This window comes from Apium graveolens, chromosome 8, assembly GCF_009905375.1.
Source record: "Apium graveolens cultivar Ventura chromosome 8, ASM990537v1, whole genome shotgun sequence".
Taxonomy (NCBI): Eukaryota; Viridiplantae; Streptophyta; class Magnoliopsida; order Apiales; family Apiaceae; genus Apium; species Apium graveolens.
The window spans coordinates 199,357,684-199,376,271 of NC_133654.1; the positions used below are offsets into that span (position 1 = coordinate 199,357,684).

Below are 18,588 nucleotides of genomic sequence, written 5' to 3' on the forward strand. Positions count from 1 at the left end.
GTTGTAACTGACCCTCACTTCCCTCAACTTTCCTTTTCTTACTTTCCTTCTCCTTTTATGACATCTCACTCTCTGTCTCCGCGATCATGGCCTTCTATACCACTCCTGCATAGGTCTCCAATTCAAAAATAGCTACCTTCCCTCTGATCCATGGCTTCAAGCCTTGCTGGAATCTCTTAGCTTTCTTCCTGTCAGTATCCACATACGACGGCACATACCTTGACAATTCTTCAAACTTACTTTCATAATCTGCCACCGACATAGTTCCTTGCTTCAACTCTAAAAACTTCAGCTCCATCTAATCCTAGACAAACTGAGGAAAATACTTTTCTAGAAACAATTCCTTAAACCTCTCCCAAGTAATAGCATTTGTACCTTCCAGTGTCTTCACCATCTCCCACCAATAGGTGGCCTCATTCTTCAAATAGTAACTTGCAAACTCAACCTTCTGCTCCTCTTTCACTTTTACCAAGGCAAATGCCTTCTCTATTTCCTTTAACCACACATTTGCTTCAATCGGCTCTAAGGAACCCTTGAATTCCGGTGGATTTATTGCTTGAAAAGTTTTGAAAGTTACCTGGAGATTGGTCTGCCTTTGTTGTTGTTGTGCCAGGTGAACTGTTTGTTGGGCCAAGATTTGAAGAATCTGGGCTATTGCTGGGTCTATGGGTCCTGGGTTCACATTCGGGTTTGTATCATCTTGGTTGTTATTGTTGTCGTTGTTGGTTTCTTCATTCTGGGTGTTGGTGCGGGTATTTCTTCTGGGAGGCATTTTCTGTAAAGAATCAAACAACTTATTTAGCTTTTGAATCAAATCTTTTGCATAAAAGAAAAGTTTTGTAAAATAGAAATATCTCTTTTTGAAAACAATTATAACTAAGTAAATTGCATGCTTCTTTACAGAATATAAACAGTTGTGAAAAACAGGGTACATGGTATCACAGGGTATAACTGGTGCAATAAATAAGGTAAAGTAAAACAGGTGTAATAAAAGAAATGACAGTGCTGGAAAAGAAGAAGGTACTGATATATATGGATCCAAAAGTTTTGGGTAGTACAAGCGTAAAGACGCTTCGAAAGTAAAAGCAAAAGGGTACAACAACCTACTCACTAGTCAACATAGCTAGTCTATAAATACAACTCAAAAGCTTACTGATACACACTACACACTACTGTACATACTATATAACCATAACAACACTGCTCAGCATCTCTATCTCTGGATCTCTGACTCATGGCAGGTCTGGACCTCCAATCTCCTCAAGCTCTTCTAGAACCCACATAGCCCACTCCACTAAGAAATCAGGGGTAATGTCCTCATGTGTAGCCTCAGCAATCCTCACTACAGCTGTCCTACGAAATGCCTGTAGCCTCTCTCTGAGTCGCCTCTCACCACTCCCAACCTCTGTGGTACGCATAATATGTAGTAACTCCTGAATCTGACCCTGAAGGAATCGTTGCTCCATAAGGCAGGCCTCAAACTGATGATATGGGACAGGATAGGAAGAGAACTGGAAAGGTATGACCAGTAAAGCCTGAATCAGCAGGTGGGGGTCCTCTAACAGGGGGCCTCATGCCTGGGGGTGGAATAGCCTGCAGTGGTACGGGCTGCAACACAGGTGGAGGTAGAATAGCCAATGCTGGTGGAATAACAGGGCGTGGATCCGATGATGGCGCTCCAACTGAAGGCTCTGAGTGATCAGCTGATACGGGAATAAAAGAGTCGGCCATCGCTGCTATCTGAAATCATATCGCAATATAAGAATCTCGAACCATAACGCGAATTACACTAATACCTGTTATACCAAAGCACTCAACCTCTCGACGTTCTATCTTTCTATTCCTTACTTCTAATCCTAATCCTCTACCCACTCTCGTCAACCTAGGCTTGTGTCAGTGACTTATAACCTGTAGCTCTGATACCAAACCTGTGGCTCCCTCCAAACCCGGGTCAGAAGTTTGGGGTCCACACACACACCTTATTTATAACCTGCTTATAAAAATAATAAAGATAATAATAATATGCAGTGACCCTACTTACCAACTACCAGGGACCCCAACAGGTTAAAGTATGCACACAAGCCGAACACACACTTATATTACAAACCATTCAAATCCCAACTATCCAAACTCAAAAATGAGTATTAAACATTATTACAAACTTTTACAAACTTATATTATCCCAAAAGAAGCCTACTAGCTTAGCTCGATCAACCTGAACCCCTAGCTCTCATGCTGGACTGGGGATCCTCGTTACCAACCTGTTCCTTCTTAACTGGAAAAGAACATAAACAACATCGCACAAATGAGCTAACTAGCTCAGCAAGTCACAATGACAAAACTGAGAATAATGATCATCGGGTGAAAATGGTTACGATATCAAGTGAACAATGAATTATGATTTAGAATTGGACATTATACTTTCATTTTAAAAAAAACCAAGGTTAGGCTGCTGATCAGTCATGCACTAACCCCGAGCAAAGCATACAGCATTGCTCTAACTACTTGATCCAAGGCACACATTGGCCTAATTTGACCATTATATGGTCTGACCACGAATCTGGTCCCCAATTTTTATAAAAACAATCCAATTCTAGCATAATAACAAAATAAGCAATAATAAATAATAAACAGAATCATTAACAACATTGGATGTTTCTTAATAAAATGGTTTAAGAGTTCATGAGGATCAATATGGCATTTTCGAAGCTTAGCTATTGGGTAATGAAAGAATTGGATAACAAAGGAATCAGTGTTTCAAGGTTTCAAGGATTTTGCCTTTTAAAGCGTAGGATACAATGGTTTGAGTGTGAAGATAATTCGATTCAGTGTTTAGTATATAGTTTATATGTATTTGCAGAATGATATTGTATATTTGTGGTTCGGGTTTAGGTATACAACAATCAATGGTCTAAAAAGAATCAGGTTTACGGCTCAAGATCAAAACTGGAATCAGGGTTTGGGTTTTAGTGCTTCAAAGCACTTGCAATTTAGAACAGGACTATCAATCACTACAATATCTCGAGAAAGTTCAGAACACTTGCCTGGTGTTAGCTTACTACACTGTACTCGCTTCCAATCTCAACCGCCTTACTTCTCAACTACCTGTTTCCCTTTCCTACATTTTGCCTCTTCTGCTCACATATCATAAGCATCTATCAATAATCAACTCATACGATTCTATTCAACAGATACTTCTATCTACCCTTCGTTTCACCCAAATCTGATTAACGGATTGAAAGTTATACAATAAACAAGTACACATCGAATATAGAGACCGACAAGCAATCAACAAATCACATACAACACATAATACGTCACATAATCAATGACATATCATTTATAAAGAAGTTTCGGGTCATAAGTAGGCTTTCTGGTATTTAAAATGATTTTTAAAACATTTTTCCGAATTAAAACGGGTCGTTAGATCAATTTCGGGTGAATAAACAGGGTTCGGTTAGCCAATTCTGGCTTCGAAATAATTTTATAATAATTATCGAGCCTTGGAAATAATTTAAAATAATATTTTAAAGCTCGAACTATTTTTTGGAATTTTTAAATCATTTTTAAATAATTAAATCTAATTAAATAATTAATTAAAATCAATTAATAATTAATTAAATCAATTAATCAATTAATTTTCGAATTAATTGACCAACTAATCAATTAAAATTTACTGAAATTAATTAACTAAATAATTCAGATTTATTTTTGAATTAAAAATAATTTTCGGAATTAAAATAATAGTTTTTAGAATTTTCAAAAATTAAAAACGAATTTTTCTAATAAAAATAAATAGGAAATATGATTTTTAAACATTTTTAAAACAGGAATCCTAAATTTGCAAAGTCTGGAAACTTCAGGGACCTAACTGTATCGTCCCCAAAAGTTCAGGTACCAGACTGCAATTTTTACAGGGGGTCGCCGGAAAACACCCTGTCTCGCCGGAGAACACGATCCAGGGGTGCTCAGGCCACCACCACCTCCAGATCACAACTACACTTCACCAGGAACACACCCATGCCAACAAATCTACCTAACAGTCCCTGAGTTGGCCGGAATTTGGCCGTGAAGTTTGCCAGTTTTCGGCGAACTTCGAAAATATTCAAAACACAACTCCCTTCTCTACAAACCTCGTTGATTCATGAAACTTATACGACTGGATTGCAAATTTCACAGAGAACACAACCCACTATATCACAACAGCAATCTATTCCAGAATAAGAAACCCCCAAATTTCAATTAAGAACATTCATACGGGTTATAAACCCTAATTTTAAAATTCGAAAATCAAATCCAAATTTGAACATGTTATTGAACTCCAAATCAGACGTATAATATATCAAAATCATCAGGAAAACAAGCTCTATAACATACAATCATTAAATCATACAAACAATCATCCAAACAAAAATTCATATTTTTAATCAAAATAATTCGAAAATAAATAAAATTGTAGAAAATTAACCTTAATTTCTGCAGGTGTATGGATTACAGAATCTGATAGAGCTCTTCAAGACCTTCAGATTGGTTACTCAAGCTTTCCAAACCGAATTCAATAACAGCTCCAAAAGCTTGTTTGATTCTTAGAACAGTTTATGAAATTAGGGTTTTTCTCTGAAAATTATAAAATTAACTATCTGTAAATGATTTTGATACGAAATAAAATACGGGAAAAGGCTATTTATAATTACGGAAAATTAGTATCCCGTTGGATCATTTCGGATACAAAACGGTACGTTTATTTATAAAAACTGATCCAAACGGTATCGGTTTTCGGGATAATTATCCAAATCAGTACAATTTGTACTGCGGTTTTGGTCTGAGCACCTGGTTACACGTACTACAAAATGATAATTATGATAGTTTAATAAAAAGCTCCCATTTATCGAAAATACGAGTTTTATTGATTTACCGAAACGAATATTGTATCGAAAATGTTGCGCGAGGACAAACCGTACGCCAGATCGAAAAAGTCAAAGCATGGAAAATGCCCGGAATAATACAATTAGGTTAGGAAGGAGTTCTCGGAAGAGTTTCGGGTTCCAAAAACGTAACAACGGGTGACGTCGGTTGGTTCCCGTTTTTATAAAATAGATTTTAAATACCCGGAAAAAGATTTTATAAATTTCATATGATTCTTATAAATTCATAAATCATCATAAAAATAATTAGGAAGATATGACAATTATCTATATTTTATTTTGGACATATAAAAATTAAAATACTCAATTAATATTATTTTTGAATATCCAAATACAAATAACATTTAACAATTAATTCACAGAATAGATACTGAACACATATAATAATTATTTAATAGCAAAATAATTACCTGATATATCCCGGATATTACAACAACTTCATTACTACTTCCTTCAATAGTCATTGTTATTACCCTTAGCATGCAACAGTGATGATATTAATCGAATAACACGAAACTGATCAAAGCCAACTTTCATTGTACTAATACCATTCTACCAAACATCCACAATTAAGATAGAAGTTGAATAGGCATCAATTATGTTGAGTCCCTATATGTCTACAGAAAGTGACAACATAATGATTTAAGAACAAGTTATTCCATTTGATTACACAGGGCGAATAAAATGGTTAGAGTTACCCACTAATCATGCAAACTCGTACATGAACCTATGCTAGCATGGCAAGTTCTAAATCTCGAGATCCACCGTCGCTTCACAAGAGATTAACACCCTATCTTATATGTTCGCGACACACATAAGACGAATATGCACAACCAATACTAGATATCATACAATCATCACAAACTAAGGTATTAAACAACTAACTAAAGATATCCATAGTAAATCCGTTACGACCCCATGATCACGATTAGCCCATGCTAGCACTTATCGTCATCATGGGTTCATATGAAAACATGATAAATAAACATAAAAGAATAATAACTAAACTAATTATATTAAACCAGAGTACGTCACAAGATTAAATAGGTTCAAAGAAAACTAGCATCCAACGTTACAACGAAATAAAGAATCACAAGAAAATATGCTTCCTCTTCGTTGTGGTTTGCTAAAACGGTCTTCTTCCTTATCTCCTTCGCTCCTTGATTAATACAACGATCCAACACACGTGAAACGTCTCTGAAATCTACTTATATGGGAGTCCCATAAAACTCAGATTACTCAGAAGTTGGAAGCCAAACAGAAATAGGAGTCTAAAATAATAAATCTGATTTTCCGTCCCTGCGCGGCCGCTCAGCATAGCTGAGCGGGCGCTTAGGCCCCTACTGGAAAATGGTATGTTTTTGCTCCGTTTCTTCGCTGTAATCTGCTCCTCTCTTCCCTCTTGCAATGCTAGACACATGCCAAGGCTTATTTTTGATGAATTCTCCCCCGAAATGCAACTAATACCCTGAAATACACAAACAATAGAAAAACACATCAAATACACAAAATACTTGATTTCAAGACACCAATTTAAGCTATTATAAGATGTTCTAAGTGGTATAAAATGCCACTTATCACACCCCCAAACTTAAATCGATGTTTGTCCTCAAGCGTCACAGACTCAAAAACAAAATAAAAACATGCATGAATGCAATCTATATGAAATGCAGCGATCCCCCTTACTACGACCAAACCAACCAACTTACGATATCTCAATAAATGCAATTAAGCGACTAAAGATCAATCAAATCATGCAAACTAACATACATCCAAAAACGTGGTGTGTGTAGATGCTTAACAGATATACTTCGGAACTAGATCAATTATTATGACTCAACTATCATCAAGGCAATCACATGATTATACAAAAAATAAAAATTCTAGGCACAAAGTGACTTATAACACTACAAGAATCCTGGAGCTTATTACGGAATCATGCTTTTTATTCATAACAATAATGCTTATTTGACCATGCAATGAGTGAGGTCCACAAAAGACTTATACAATGGTATCCATGTAGCGAGCGTTAGGTTAGCGGATCCCAGACTCTAAAAGCCTTAGGTCACTAGGCACAAAGTCCCCTAAGAACTTAATAACTCGAATACCAAAGAGCCCACTCGTGATCAATTATGCATTAACTCTTTATCTTTCTTTCTTTTCTTCTTCTTTTTTTTCTTTTCTTCTTTTTTCAAAATTTCTGAGCAAGTGCATTTCGCTCCATCTTGCTCAACCCTAGATTACTCGCATAAACATACGAGCCGGCTACTAGCCATTTGACGCCTAGCCACAATTAGCAACGAATTCCATTTTTTACTCCATTTTTTTTTCTTTTCATGCCTTTATCACTAAGAACCTATTATAAAATTCTAAGCATAATAAATAGATTATCCTCAAAAACAATCAGACCATAACAACAATCTAGTCCTTAAGCATTCTCTAAGACTTAGTGAAAATACAAGTGTTTCTAGCATGCATATCAACCTACACGACTCAACATCACTTTAATGCTATCACTACACTCGCATCAACATCACAAATCAGTCGGCAAATCATCGCAAAAGGGATCATGGCATATGCATGAGCTACATGACATGATAAACAAATAAAGCTATAAATAAAAAAAAACTATATGGCAAAAATTATGCAATTATATGAACTAAACTATCATGAATATGCAACTATATGACACACACACAAAATATTCCTTAACTACCACCCCCAAACTTAAAATCTTCACTGTCCCCAGTGAAGGTAGTAGAAAGGAACACAGGGTATACCTACTCGGAGAGATCATCATCATCATCACCCTGAGTGGGTGGTGTATCAGGAGGCGGATATGCAGAGTCCTCACCAAAAACTGGCCACTGGATGTCAGCTCCAAGGCCTCGAAAAGCGGTCCCTAGTGCAAGGGTGAGCTCCTGAGCAAACCTACTATGCGTCTCATACATAGCATCCATCCTCCATGACAGCCTCCTATACTGGGCATCAGCCATCCCAGCACCCTCCTGAGCTCTAGAAGAACCAGCCTCATCACACCTTGGCCTCGCCATAGTAGCACCTCGTGCTGGACGCCCTCTTGGAAGATGATAACCCATCCCATACTCCTCGGGCTCACCACCGGTCCACTCCTGCATCGTATTCAGAATCCCAGAATCAATAGGAGCGGCCGGCAACTGCAACTGCTCATGAGACAGCCACTGAACTCCCACCGCTCGGCAAAGCTTAGTAACCGTGGATGCATAAGGGATGTTCATGTGCTTAGCTCCCCTAAAAAACTTCAGAATTCCTTGGTAGATGAACTCACCAAGGTCTACATAGTACTCCTCATTCAAAATTCCCCACAACAACTGTGCTCTCTCAATTATGACCTCATGTGCATGCGAAGAAGGCAGAATATTAGCACAAATAAACGCATTCCATGCACGGGCATATCTGTTCATCGCGATCGCTGGAAAGTGACGATACTCATTAGTTCCAGTCTTGAAAGTCCATACTGTGTCGGCCTATAGAAAGTAGCACAAATCAAATCCAAGTCAAAATCCTCAGCAGTCTTCTCGTTCCAGTTCTCCTCCGTGGGCTTCCTCTGTCTCTGCCCAATCACACGGCGAATCGCCGCTGGGTGATAATCAACCGTCATCCCCCGGACCACAGAATACCCATTATTCTAGACCTTCGCGTTCGCATAAAACTCGCGAACCACGCTCATCGGCACTACTTCAGGCGACTCACAAAAAGCTATCCACCCCTTCTCAGCAATCATAGGCAACAACTCACCATCCCTCCCCGATAGTAAAAATCCCCTCTCCTTCAGAATTGGCTTCCCCAAAAACCTAGTGTACTCCTCCTCAGCAGCCCTATCATTCAAACGAGGCCTCGCAGCAGTACCCCTCGAAGAATTAGCAGTAGGGACAGTGCTGCTGCCATCAATAGTCCTTGCTCTCTTGGGTGCCATCGAATCTGAATAAAAAGTGCTTGAGATTTGTGTTTTTGTGTTTGGGAGAGAGTTGAAGTGTAGAAAGTGTATGGGAGATATATGGGATAAGTGTATGTATATATAGGGTATGGATTATGGTAGAATTTTATTAGGAGTGGGTTTAAGGGTTGAAATCATGGGTAATAGGGAATAGGTCGTGGGTTTATGGGTTGTATTTTGTTTTTTTATTTTTCTGATTTTTTTTTGGATTTTTATTGAACTAAAAAAAAATTCTCCCAGCTGACCCCTGAGCGGTCGCTCAGCAGAGCTGAGCGGGCGCTCGGGAGGCTACTGGAAAAAAAAATTTCTAGCCCCGTTTTTCTGATTTTTTTTGTGGTTTTGGATAGGTTATTAACTTCTAAGGGTTCTTGTAACAACAAATCATGGGTTGCCTCCCACGAAGCGCTTCTTTTTCGTCATTAGCTTGACGTTGCGTACCTTCCTCAAGTTGACAATAAAACGGCACTAACCACTTCTCGGTTTGTCGTGTCCCCATAGCAGTGCTTCAAACGCTGACCATTAACCTTGAATGCTTGGTCCGGATCATTCTCAAAAATCTCCACCGCTCCATGTGGAAACACAGTTTTGACAATAAAAGGTCCAAACCACCTTGATTTCAACTTCCCAGGAAAAAGTCGGAGACGAGAGTTGAATAAGAGAACTTGTTGCCCCGGCACGAATAACTTAGGATGTAGCTTCCTATCGTGCCACCTTTTCACCTTTTCCTTGTACATTTTGTTGTTCTCGTACGCTTGGAGTCGAAATTCATCAAGTTCATTAAGCTGAAGCATTCACTTCTTTCCAGCTGCATCTAGATCCAGGTTCAACTTTTTCAACGCCCAATAGGCCTTATGCTCAAGCTCCGCAGGTAAATGACATCCCTTACCATACACCAGTTGAAACGGGGACATACCAAGTGGAGTTTTGTATGCTGTTCTGTAAGCCCAAACAGCTTCATCGAGCTTTAAAGACCAATCCTTCCTTGATGGACAAACAACCTTCTCTAGATTGCGCTTGATCTCTCTGTTAGACACTTCCGCTTGACCATTTGTTTGCGGATGATAGGCATTAGCAACTCGATGATTCACATTATAATGCTGCATCATAGAAGTGAACTTACGGTTGCAGAAATGCGACCCTTCATCACTTATGATTACTCGTGGCGTTCCAAACCTTGTGAAAATCTGCTTATGAAGAAAATTCAACACTGCCTTTGCATCATTTGTTGGTAGAGCTTTGACTTCTACCCATTTTGAGACATAATCGACTGCCAGCAAGATGTACTGATTATTGCAGGATGAGATAAAAGGCCCCATGAAATCGATTCCCCAAACATCAAAGACCTCGACTTCAAACATCATATTTAACGGCATCTTATCCTTTCTCGTCAAATTTCCCACTCTTTGGCAACAATCACGCCTTAAAACAAACTGATGAGCATCCTTAAACAAAGTAGGCCAGAAAAAACCTGCTTGCAGGATACGAGCTGCTGTCTTCTCACCACCATAGTGTCCTCCATAAACTGTGGAGTGGCAGTCTCGTAATATCCCCTCCGTCTCACAGAATGGGATACATCTCCTGATGATCTGGTCAGCTCCCTGTCTAAACAAATATGGTTCATCCCACATATACCACTTTACCTCATACAGAAACTTCTTCTTTTGAGCTGTGGTCAAATTAGGAGGCATTATATTGCTGACAAGATAATTCACAATATCTGCGAACCATGGCTCTTCCTCCTGAACTGTGAACAACTGCTCATCCGGAAAAGATTCGTTGATCAATGTCTTATCATGTGAAGTAGACTCGGGATTCTCCAATCTAGAGAGATGGTCAGCTACTTGATTCTCAGAACCTTTTCGATCCTTGATCTCTAACTCAAATTCCTGTAGTAAGAGCACCCAACGAATGAGTCTCGGCTTCGAATCCTTCTTGGAAACCAAATAGCGAATGGCCGCATGATCAGTGAATACTATCACTTTTGTCCCAAACAGATAAGATCAAAATTTCTCGAAACCAAAGACTATAGCCAAAAGTTCCTTCTCAGTAGTGGTGTAGTTCATTTGGGCCCCATTTAAGGTCTTGTTAGCATAGTACACCACATGAAAGAGATTATTCTTGCGCTACCCAAGAACTGCGCCTACCGCATAATCACTCGCATCACACATCATCTCAAAAGGCTCTGTCCAATCTGGTGCTGTAAAAACTGGTGCAGTGATTAAACTCTTCTTAAGAGTCTCGAATGCCGTCAAACATTCATCATCAAATTTGAAAGGCACATCCTTTTCAAGCAAGTTGCACAGCGGCTTAGATATCTTCGAAAAGTCCTTGATGAAACGCCGATAAAAACCCGCATGACCAAGAAAACTACGGATTCCTTTCACAGAAATAGGTGGTGGAAGATTTTCAATGACTCCCACCTTGGCTTTATCTACCCCAAGACCCTTGCTAGAGACCTTATGCCCAAGAATAATGCCTTCACGCACCATAAAATGACATTTTTCCCAATTGAGCACCAAATTAGTTTCCACACACCTTTTGAGCACGGTACGAAGATTATTCAAATATTCATCATACAAATATCCAAAGACGGAGAAGTCGTCCATGAACACCTCGACATTACTCCCAATCATGTCAGAGAATATAGCCATCATACATCTCTGAAAAGTGGTCGGTGCGCCACATAACCCAAATGAAACTCTACAAAAAGCAAACGTGCCAAATGGACAAGTGAAGGTAGTCTTTTCTTGATCCTCTGGTGCAATACAAATCTGATTATACACCGAGTAACCATTCAGAAGAAAATAATACTCATGACCAGCCAACCTGTCAAGCATCTGATCAATAAACGGAAGAGGGAAGTGATCCTTCCACATGGCCTTATTCAACTTTCGGTAGTCCATGCATACTCTCCATCCTGTGACTGTTCGAGTGGGGATGAGCTCATTCTTCTCATTTGCTACCACAGTAATACCTCTTTTCTTAGGCACACATTGCACGGGGCTCACCCAAGAACTGTCAGAAATAGGATAAATGATTCCTGCATCCAGCCACTTCAGAATTTCTTTCTTCACCACCTCTTTCATGATAGGATTAAGTATGCATTGTTGCTCAACAGTTGGATTACTACCTTCCTCTAGCAGAATCTTATGCATGCAATATGAAGGGCTGATCTCCTTGATATTTGCTATGGTCCATCCAATAGCCGATTTGAATTCTCTCAAAATCCTTAAGAGTTTGTCCTCCTCACTACCTGAAAGGTCAGATGCAATAATAACAGGTAATGTAGATGCATCACCTAAAAAAGCATACCTCAAGTGTTCAGGCAATGGCTTAAGCTCCAAGGTGGGTGCCTTTTCAATTGATGGTTTGAGCTTTCCTTCAGCATTTTTGAGGTCAGAAGTACCAAGAGATTCAAACGGCATGTCCAGCTTTCACCTCCAGGGAGAAGCATTAAGATATTGTAATTGCTCGTTGCCATCTTCATCATCACTGTCAAAATCCCCCACTAAGGCCTTTTCTAATGCATCAGACATTAGCATATGATCGAGTTCTGAAGTAACCGCGGAATCAATCGCATCCACTTTTAAGCACTCCTCATCTTCTGTAGGGAATTTCATTGCTTTGAATACATTGAAGGTCACATCCTGATCCTGCACCCGCATTGTAAGTTCATCTTTCTGCACATCTATCAAGGTACGGCCAGTGGCCAAGAAAGGTCTTCCCAAGATTATGGGAATCTTCTTATCTTCCTCGAAATCCAGAATAACAAAGTCTGCAGGAAAGAAGAGCTTATCCACCTTGACTAGCACATCCTCCACTATGCCTCTTGGGTAAGTAACATAACGATCAGCCAATTGTAGAGACATGTAGGTGGGATTTGGATCAGGCAAATCCAACTTTTTAAAGATCGACAACGGCATCAGATTTATGCTTGCTCCCAAATCGCAAAGGCACTTGTCAAAAGACAACTTGCCAATGGTGCAAGGAATGGTGAAGCTACCTGGATCTTTAAGCTTTGGAGGTAACTTTTGTTGCAGCACAGCACTGCATTCTTCCGTTAGAGAAACGGTCTTAAGGTCATCCAGATTCACCTTCCTTGAAAGAATACTCTTCATAAACTTCGCACAACTAGGAATTTGCTCCAGAGCCTCAGCGAAAGGTATATTGATGTGAAGTTTCTTGAACACCTCCAGGAACTTACCGAACTGCTTATCCAGCTTTTGTTATTGCAATCTCTTAGGGAAAGGTGGAGGAGGATAGATCTGTTTCTCCCCTGTATTACCCTCAGGCAGAGTGTGTTCAATAGTAGTCTTCCTTGGTTCCACCGCTTTCTCCTTTTGCTTAGCTTCTTCATCTCCAACTTCAGTTTCTCCTTCTTTTGCCTTTTCAGCATCAGCAACTTTTCCAGACCTTAAGGTAATAGCCTTGACTTGCTCTTTAGCTTCCTTCATGCCTGGCACTTCGTGTCACTGGGAAGTGTGCCAGGTTGACGATTGAGCACTGCATTGGCTATTTGACCTATTTGACTTTCCAAGGTCTTGATCGACACCACCTGACTCTTGCACAACAGCTTAAGTTCCTCAAAATCAGCACTAGTGGGTATAGCTGCACCTCCCTGTTGAGGATATGATTGCCTTTGAGCATACTGATGTGGTTGCTGGAATCCAAGTGGATTGAACTGTTTACTCACACATTGCTGATATGGCGGCTGAATAGCATTCTGATTATTACCCCAGCTGAAATTTGAATGATTTCTGTTGTTAGGATGATAAGTAGCTGGCACAGGCTGCTGTTGTCACTGATAATTGTTCACATACTGAACAGATTCGTTAATAAGAGAACACTGATCCGTAGCATGAGAACCTGCACAAAGCTCACAGACCATAGCTATTTGATTGACTCCATAGGTAGCTAGAGAATCGACCTTCATAGACAGCGCTTGGAGCTGCGCTGCAATAGCGGTGGCTGCATCGACTTCCAGAATACCTGCTACCTTCCCAGGCATCATCCTTTGAGTTGGGTTTTAATGTTCATTTGCAACCATAGTCTCAATAAGATTATAAGCCTCTGTATAGCTTTTGGCCCACAAGGCGCCTCCAGCTGTTGCATCGAGCATGGGTCGAGATTGGGCCCCTAAACCATTATAAAAACCAGTGATCACCATCCAATCGGGCATTCCATGATGTGGACACTTTCTCAACATTTCCTTGTAGCGCTCCCAAGCTTCGCACATAGATTCTGTAGGTTGCTGCACAAATTGAGTAAGAGCACTCCTCATAGCAGCAGTCTTTGCCATTGGATAAAACTTCACCAGAAACTTTTGCGCAAGATCTTGCCAAGTAGTGATGGATCCAGCTGGTTCAGAATGTAACCAGTCCTTAGCTTTATCCCTCAGTGAGAATGGGAAAAGCCTCAGCTTGATAGCCTCATCAGTCACACCATTATATTTGAAAGTACTGCAGATCTCGACAAAATTCCTTATGTGCATGTTGGGGTCTTCAGTCGCAGCTCCTCCGAAAGAAACAGAGTTTTGCACCATCTAAATAGTGCCCGGCTTAATTTCAAAAGTGTTAGCTTGGATAGCCGGATGAAGAATGCTTGACTGAATGTCATCAATTTTAGGCCGAGAAAAGTCCATAAGAGCTGGATCTGTCGGAACAATATGATCACCCATGATTACTGGCTCCTTTTGCTCACTTCCTGAATCCGAATCTTCAAAATCTATCTTCTCCGGAATATCAAGAACTTCGTCTGTCTCCTCAGCTGTATCTAAAGTCCTCTTGCGAGTACGAGAACGAGTTTGCATAAACGCTCGCTAAAGTACCTGAAACACAACCGAAAATAATAAGTAACATGTCTTAATCACTGAGTCCTAACGACCAATGATGGTAAGTACATAAACTAAACAAATACGCCGAGTCCCCGGCAGCGGCGCCAAAAACTTGTTAGGGCGAAAACACGCGCTAATATTCACGCAAGTATACGCGTTCGCAAGTAATATTGAATACTTTCTAGTTCATTCCCACAGAGACTCAGACTAATTATGTTCAATTAAACTCACTCACCAATGTATGATTACTTCTCAATGTTAAGACAATAACACTTAGATTTAAGTAACTAATTATTAACTATAATTAACTACGAGAATTAAACACTTAATTGACACTTGAAATAACAATATTAAATACACATGAGATCACAACTTCATTATTACTTCCTTCAATAGTCATTGTTATTACCCTTAGCATGCAACAGTGATGATATTAATCGAATAACACGAAACTGATAAAAGCCAACTTTCATTGTACTAATACCATTCTACCAAACATCCACAATTAAGATAGAAGTTGAATAGGCATCAATTATGTCGAGTCCCTATATGTCTACAGAAATTGACAATATAATGATTTAAGAACAAGTTATTCCTTTTGATTACACAGGGCATATAAAACGGTTAGAGTTACCCACTAATCATGCAGACTCGTACATGAACCTATGCTAGCATGGCAAGTTCTAAATCTCGAGATCCACCGTCGCTTCACAAGAGATTAACACCCTATCTTATATGTTCGCGACGCACATAAGACGAATACGCACAACCAATACTAGATATCATACAATCATCACACACTAAGGTATTAAACAACTAACTAAAGAATTCCATAGTAAATCCGTTACGACCCCATGATCACGATTAGCCTATGCTAGCACTTATCGTCATCATGGGTTCATATGAAAACATGAAATAAACACAAAAGAATAATAACTAAACTAATTATATCAAACCAGAGTACGTCACAAGAGTAAATAGGTTCAAAGCAAAGAAAACTAGCATCCAACGTTACAACGAAATAAAGAATCACAAGAAAATATGCTTCCTCTTCGTTGCGGTTTGCTAAAACGGTCTTCTTCCTTATCTCCTTCGCTCCTTGATTAATACAACGATCCAACACACGTGAAACGTCTCTGAAATCTACTTATATGGGAGTCCCATAAAACTCAGATTACTCAGAAGTTGGAAGCCAAACAGAAATAGGAGTCTAAAATAATAAATCTGATTTTCCGTCCCTGCGCGGCCGCTCAGCATAGCTGAGCGGGCGCTTAGGCCCCTACTGGAAAATGGTATGTTTTTGCTCCGTTTCTTCGCTGTAATCTGCTCCTCTCTTCTCTCTTGCAATGCTAGACACATGCCAAGGCTTATTTTTGATGAATTCTCCCCCGAAATGCAACTAATACCCTGAAATGCACAAACACTAGAAAAACGCATCAAATACACAAAATACTTGATTTCAAGACACCAATTTAAGCTATTATAAGATGTTCTAAGTGGTATAAAATGCCACTTATCAGTATCCACATCCAGAATTGGAGTGTTTGGAACTTCAGCATTTATTGGAGAAACAGGTGGAGTTGTCACTTGTCCTTGTGGAGCTTCCAGAAACAGGACAGGAGGAATGATCAGCCTATGAAGGTCAATTTCAGAACTTAATCCTGAATCTTCAACTGGAATATTTTCTTTGATAGGAGAGACCAGAGGTGTGAGCACTGTGTCTGGAACAGTGGTTTTAGATTGAGGTGGAGGTGGCAAGGCTTCAATCACTATTGGTCCTTTTGAGATCAGAGATTCCTGATCCCCTTCCTCAGCTTCTTGAGCATCCTCAGATAGAGGTTTTGCCATATACCTTCCTGCTCTCATTTTCTTTGATCTCCTGAATGGTGGAGGAGTTGCTTGAGTAGCATCAGAACTTGAAGTTCTTTTCCTCTTTAAAATACCAGAATTCTCAGCTTCAGTTTCCTTATAAGAAATATCTTTTTCAGCTGCTACCTCCTTCTGAAAAATTTCTTTTTCAGCTTCTACTATCACAGGTTCCGATGCATGAACCTGGACTTGCTCCTCTTCTTCATCAGATTCATCCCTTAGAATCATCCTTCATCTCCTTGGTGGAGATTTAGGAACATATTTTGCCCTTGTAGGTTTAGGTCTTAATGTTGGAGCATATGGTTGTGGGTGAGAGGATTGTGCAGGTTAGAAATAAGTTCTGATGGTAGGCTGTGGTTGAGGTTGAGAGGATGGAGCTGGTTGTGTATTGGTTGTAGGTGCTGATGGAGGTTGAGATGGTGCTACATCAGGATATATGGTTCTGTATGTGAGAGGATCAGCATTTGCTAAGAATTGTTTAACTGATTGAGGAATTTGGAGGGGTCGTAATATAGTCTTCTTATTATCAGTAGATAATAAGCCAGTGAAAGCCCTTTTGTGAAGTTTAAAAGGGTTCAATTGTCTCACTAAATTTTTATGGTGAATCAGGATAACAGAAATTATAAATAAGTTGAAAAAATCTAGCAAAATAGACTATATTGCTATCTTCTTTCATCCTATCACCAATAAACCCTAAAACAGCACTTGTATAATCAAAATGTGTTTGATTCAAAAGGGCATACCCGATTTGCTGACTCATTATGGGTATAGCATCAAAGTTTGAGCACTTGTTGGCAAAAGATTTTGTAATACAGTCAAAGAAAAAGCTCCATTCCCTCCTGATGTGAGGTCTCTTCAATTGTCCCAGGTTTGCCAAAGACTTTTTATAGCACAGATTTGCCATCATTTGTTGAAGAGCTGGCTCATTAACTGTTGAATTGAAAATGCAATCTTCTGGCAAATGTAGTGCTTGTCGAACAGTTGACAAGGTCACCACATGCTCATCCTCCCCTGTTGTAAAGATATTACTTGGGGACCCAGCTTTTCCACCATCATCATAAACACCAGTCCTCCAAAAATCCAGTATTTGCTTGCCTAAGAGAACCTGGGGTTGGGTCAGTGCATAGCCTATTTCACTTCGAGCAAGAAAATCTTGGACGAAATGAAGTTCTGAAGGAGCCTCGTCCTTAGAAAGAATAGCCATGTAGTTATTAGGAACAAACTTGGCTCCATCATAGATTAGATCTTTGGGTGCCGTTTCTGTAAAGAAATAAGTGAGAAAAATGTGTGTTCACAAGGTGTTTGTTAAAATGTTGTAAGAAAAAGCTTCAGAGAATATTAGAGAGTGAGAGAGAGAAGAAGAGAGTTTAGAAAATAAAAAATAGTAGGTAAAAGATTGTAAAATCTTTTAACTCTCTTATTTATACACTCCACGTGACAACAGTCAATTTTGTGGAGCAAACAGTCTTTTTACACCTGGCAGCATGGAAACAGTCAAAAAGTAATGAGTGGGCACGGTAAACGTGCAGTAATTATTGCTCACATGCTGTTATCAAAACACACACGCAACCCATAAACAAAATGATTATCACTGTTTTTATTGTTAGTGTTTGTGCCCTAGAGACAACACTATGATGTTTTAGTTTAAGACATTAAGATTATTAATGTTTATGTTTTATCGATTATTCTATTTATAATTTATTAATTCTTAATTTACTATGATATAAATGTTAGATTAATAAATGTCCTTGGAATATAATATGCAATTCTATATCTCTAAGTACGTGACTTAGAAATGAGATTATGAAAATAGTATCAATATTCCTAAAGGTCCCTAGTCGAGTATTATTATTAAGGGACAATAATAATGTATTAAGACTGGTGTGTTTATTGACTGATGATCACATCTCATTGATCATAGGTATAGTGATACTAAAGTCAAAAATACAGGCAGATGTATATGTACATGGTGTTGGACAGACCCA

General features: G+C 39.2%; 1 non-coding gene across 1 annotated transcript; it reads left to right on the forward strand.

The window, feature by feature from the left end:
* The first annotated feature begins 14,078 nt into the window (after positions 1 to 14,078).
* On the forward strand, positions 14,079 to 14,185 carry LOC141681303 (small nucleolar RNA R71). The gene has a single exon (XR_012558744.1). It is a non-coding gene; the product is annotated as a small nucleolar RNA R71 (small nucleolar RNA).
* The last annotated feature ends 4,403 nt before the right edge of the window (positions 14,186 to 18,588 follow it).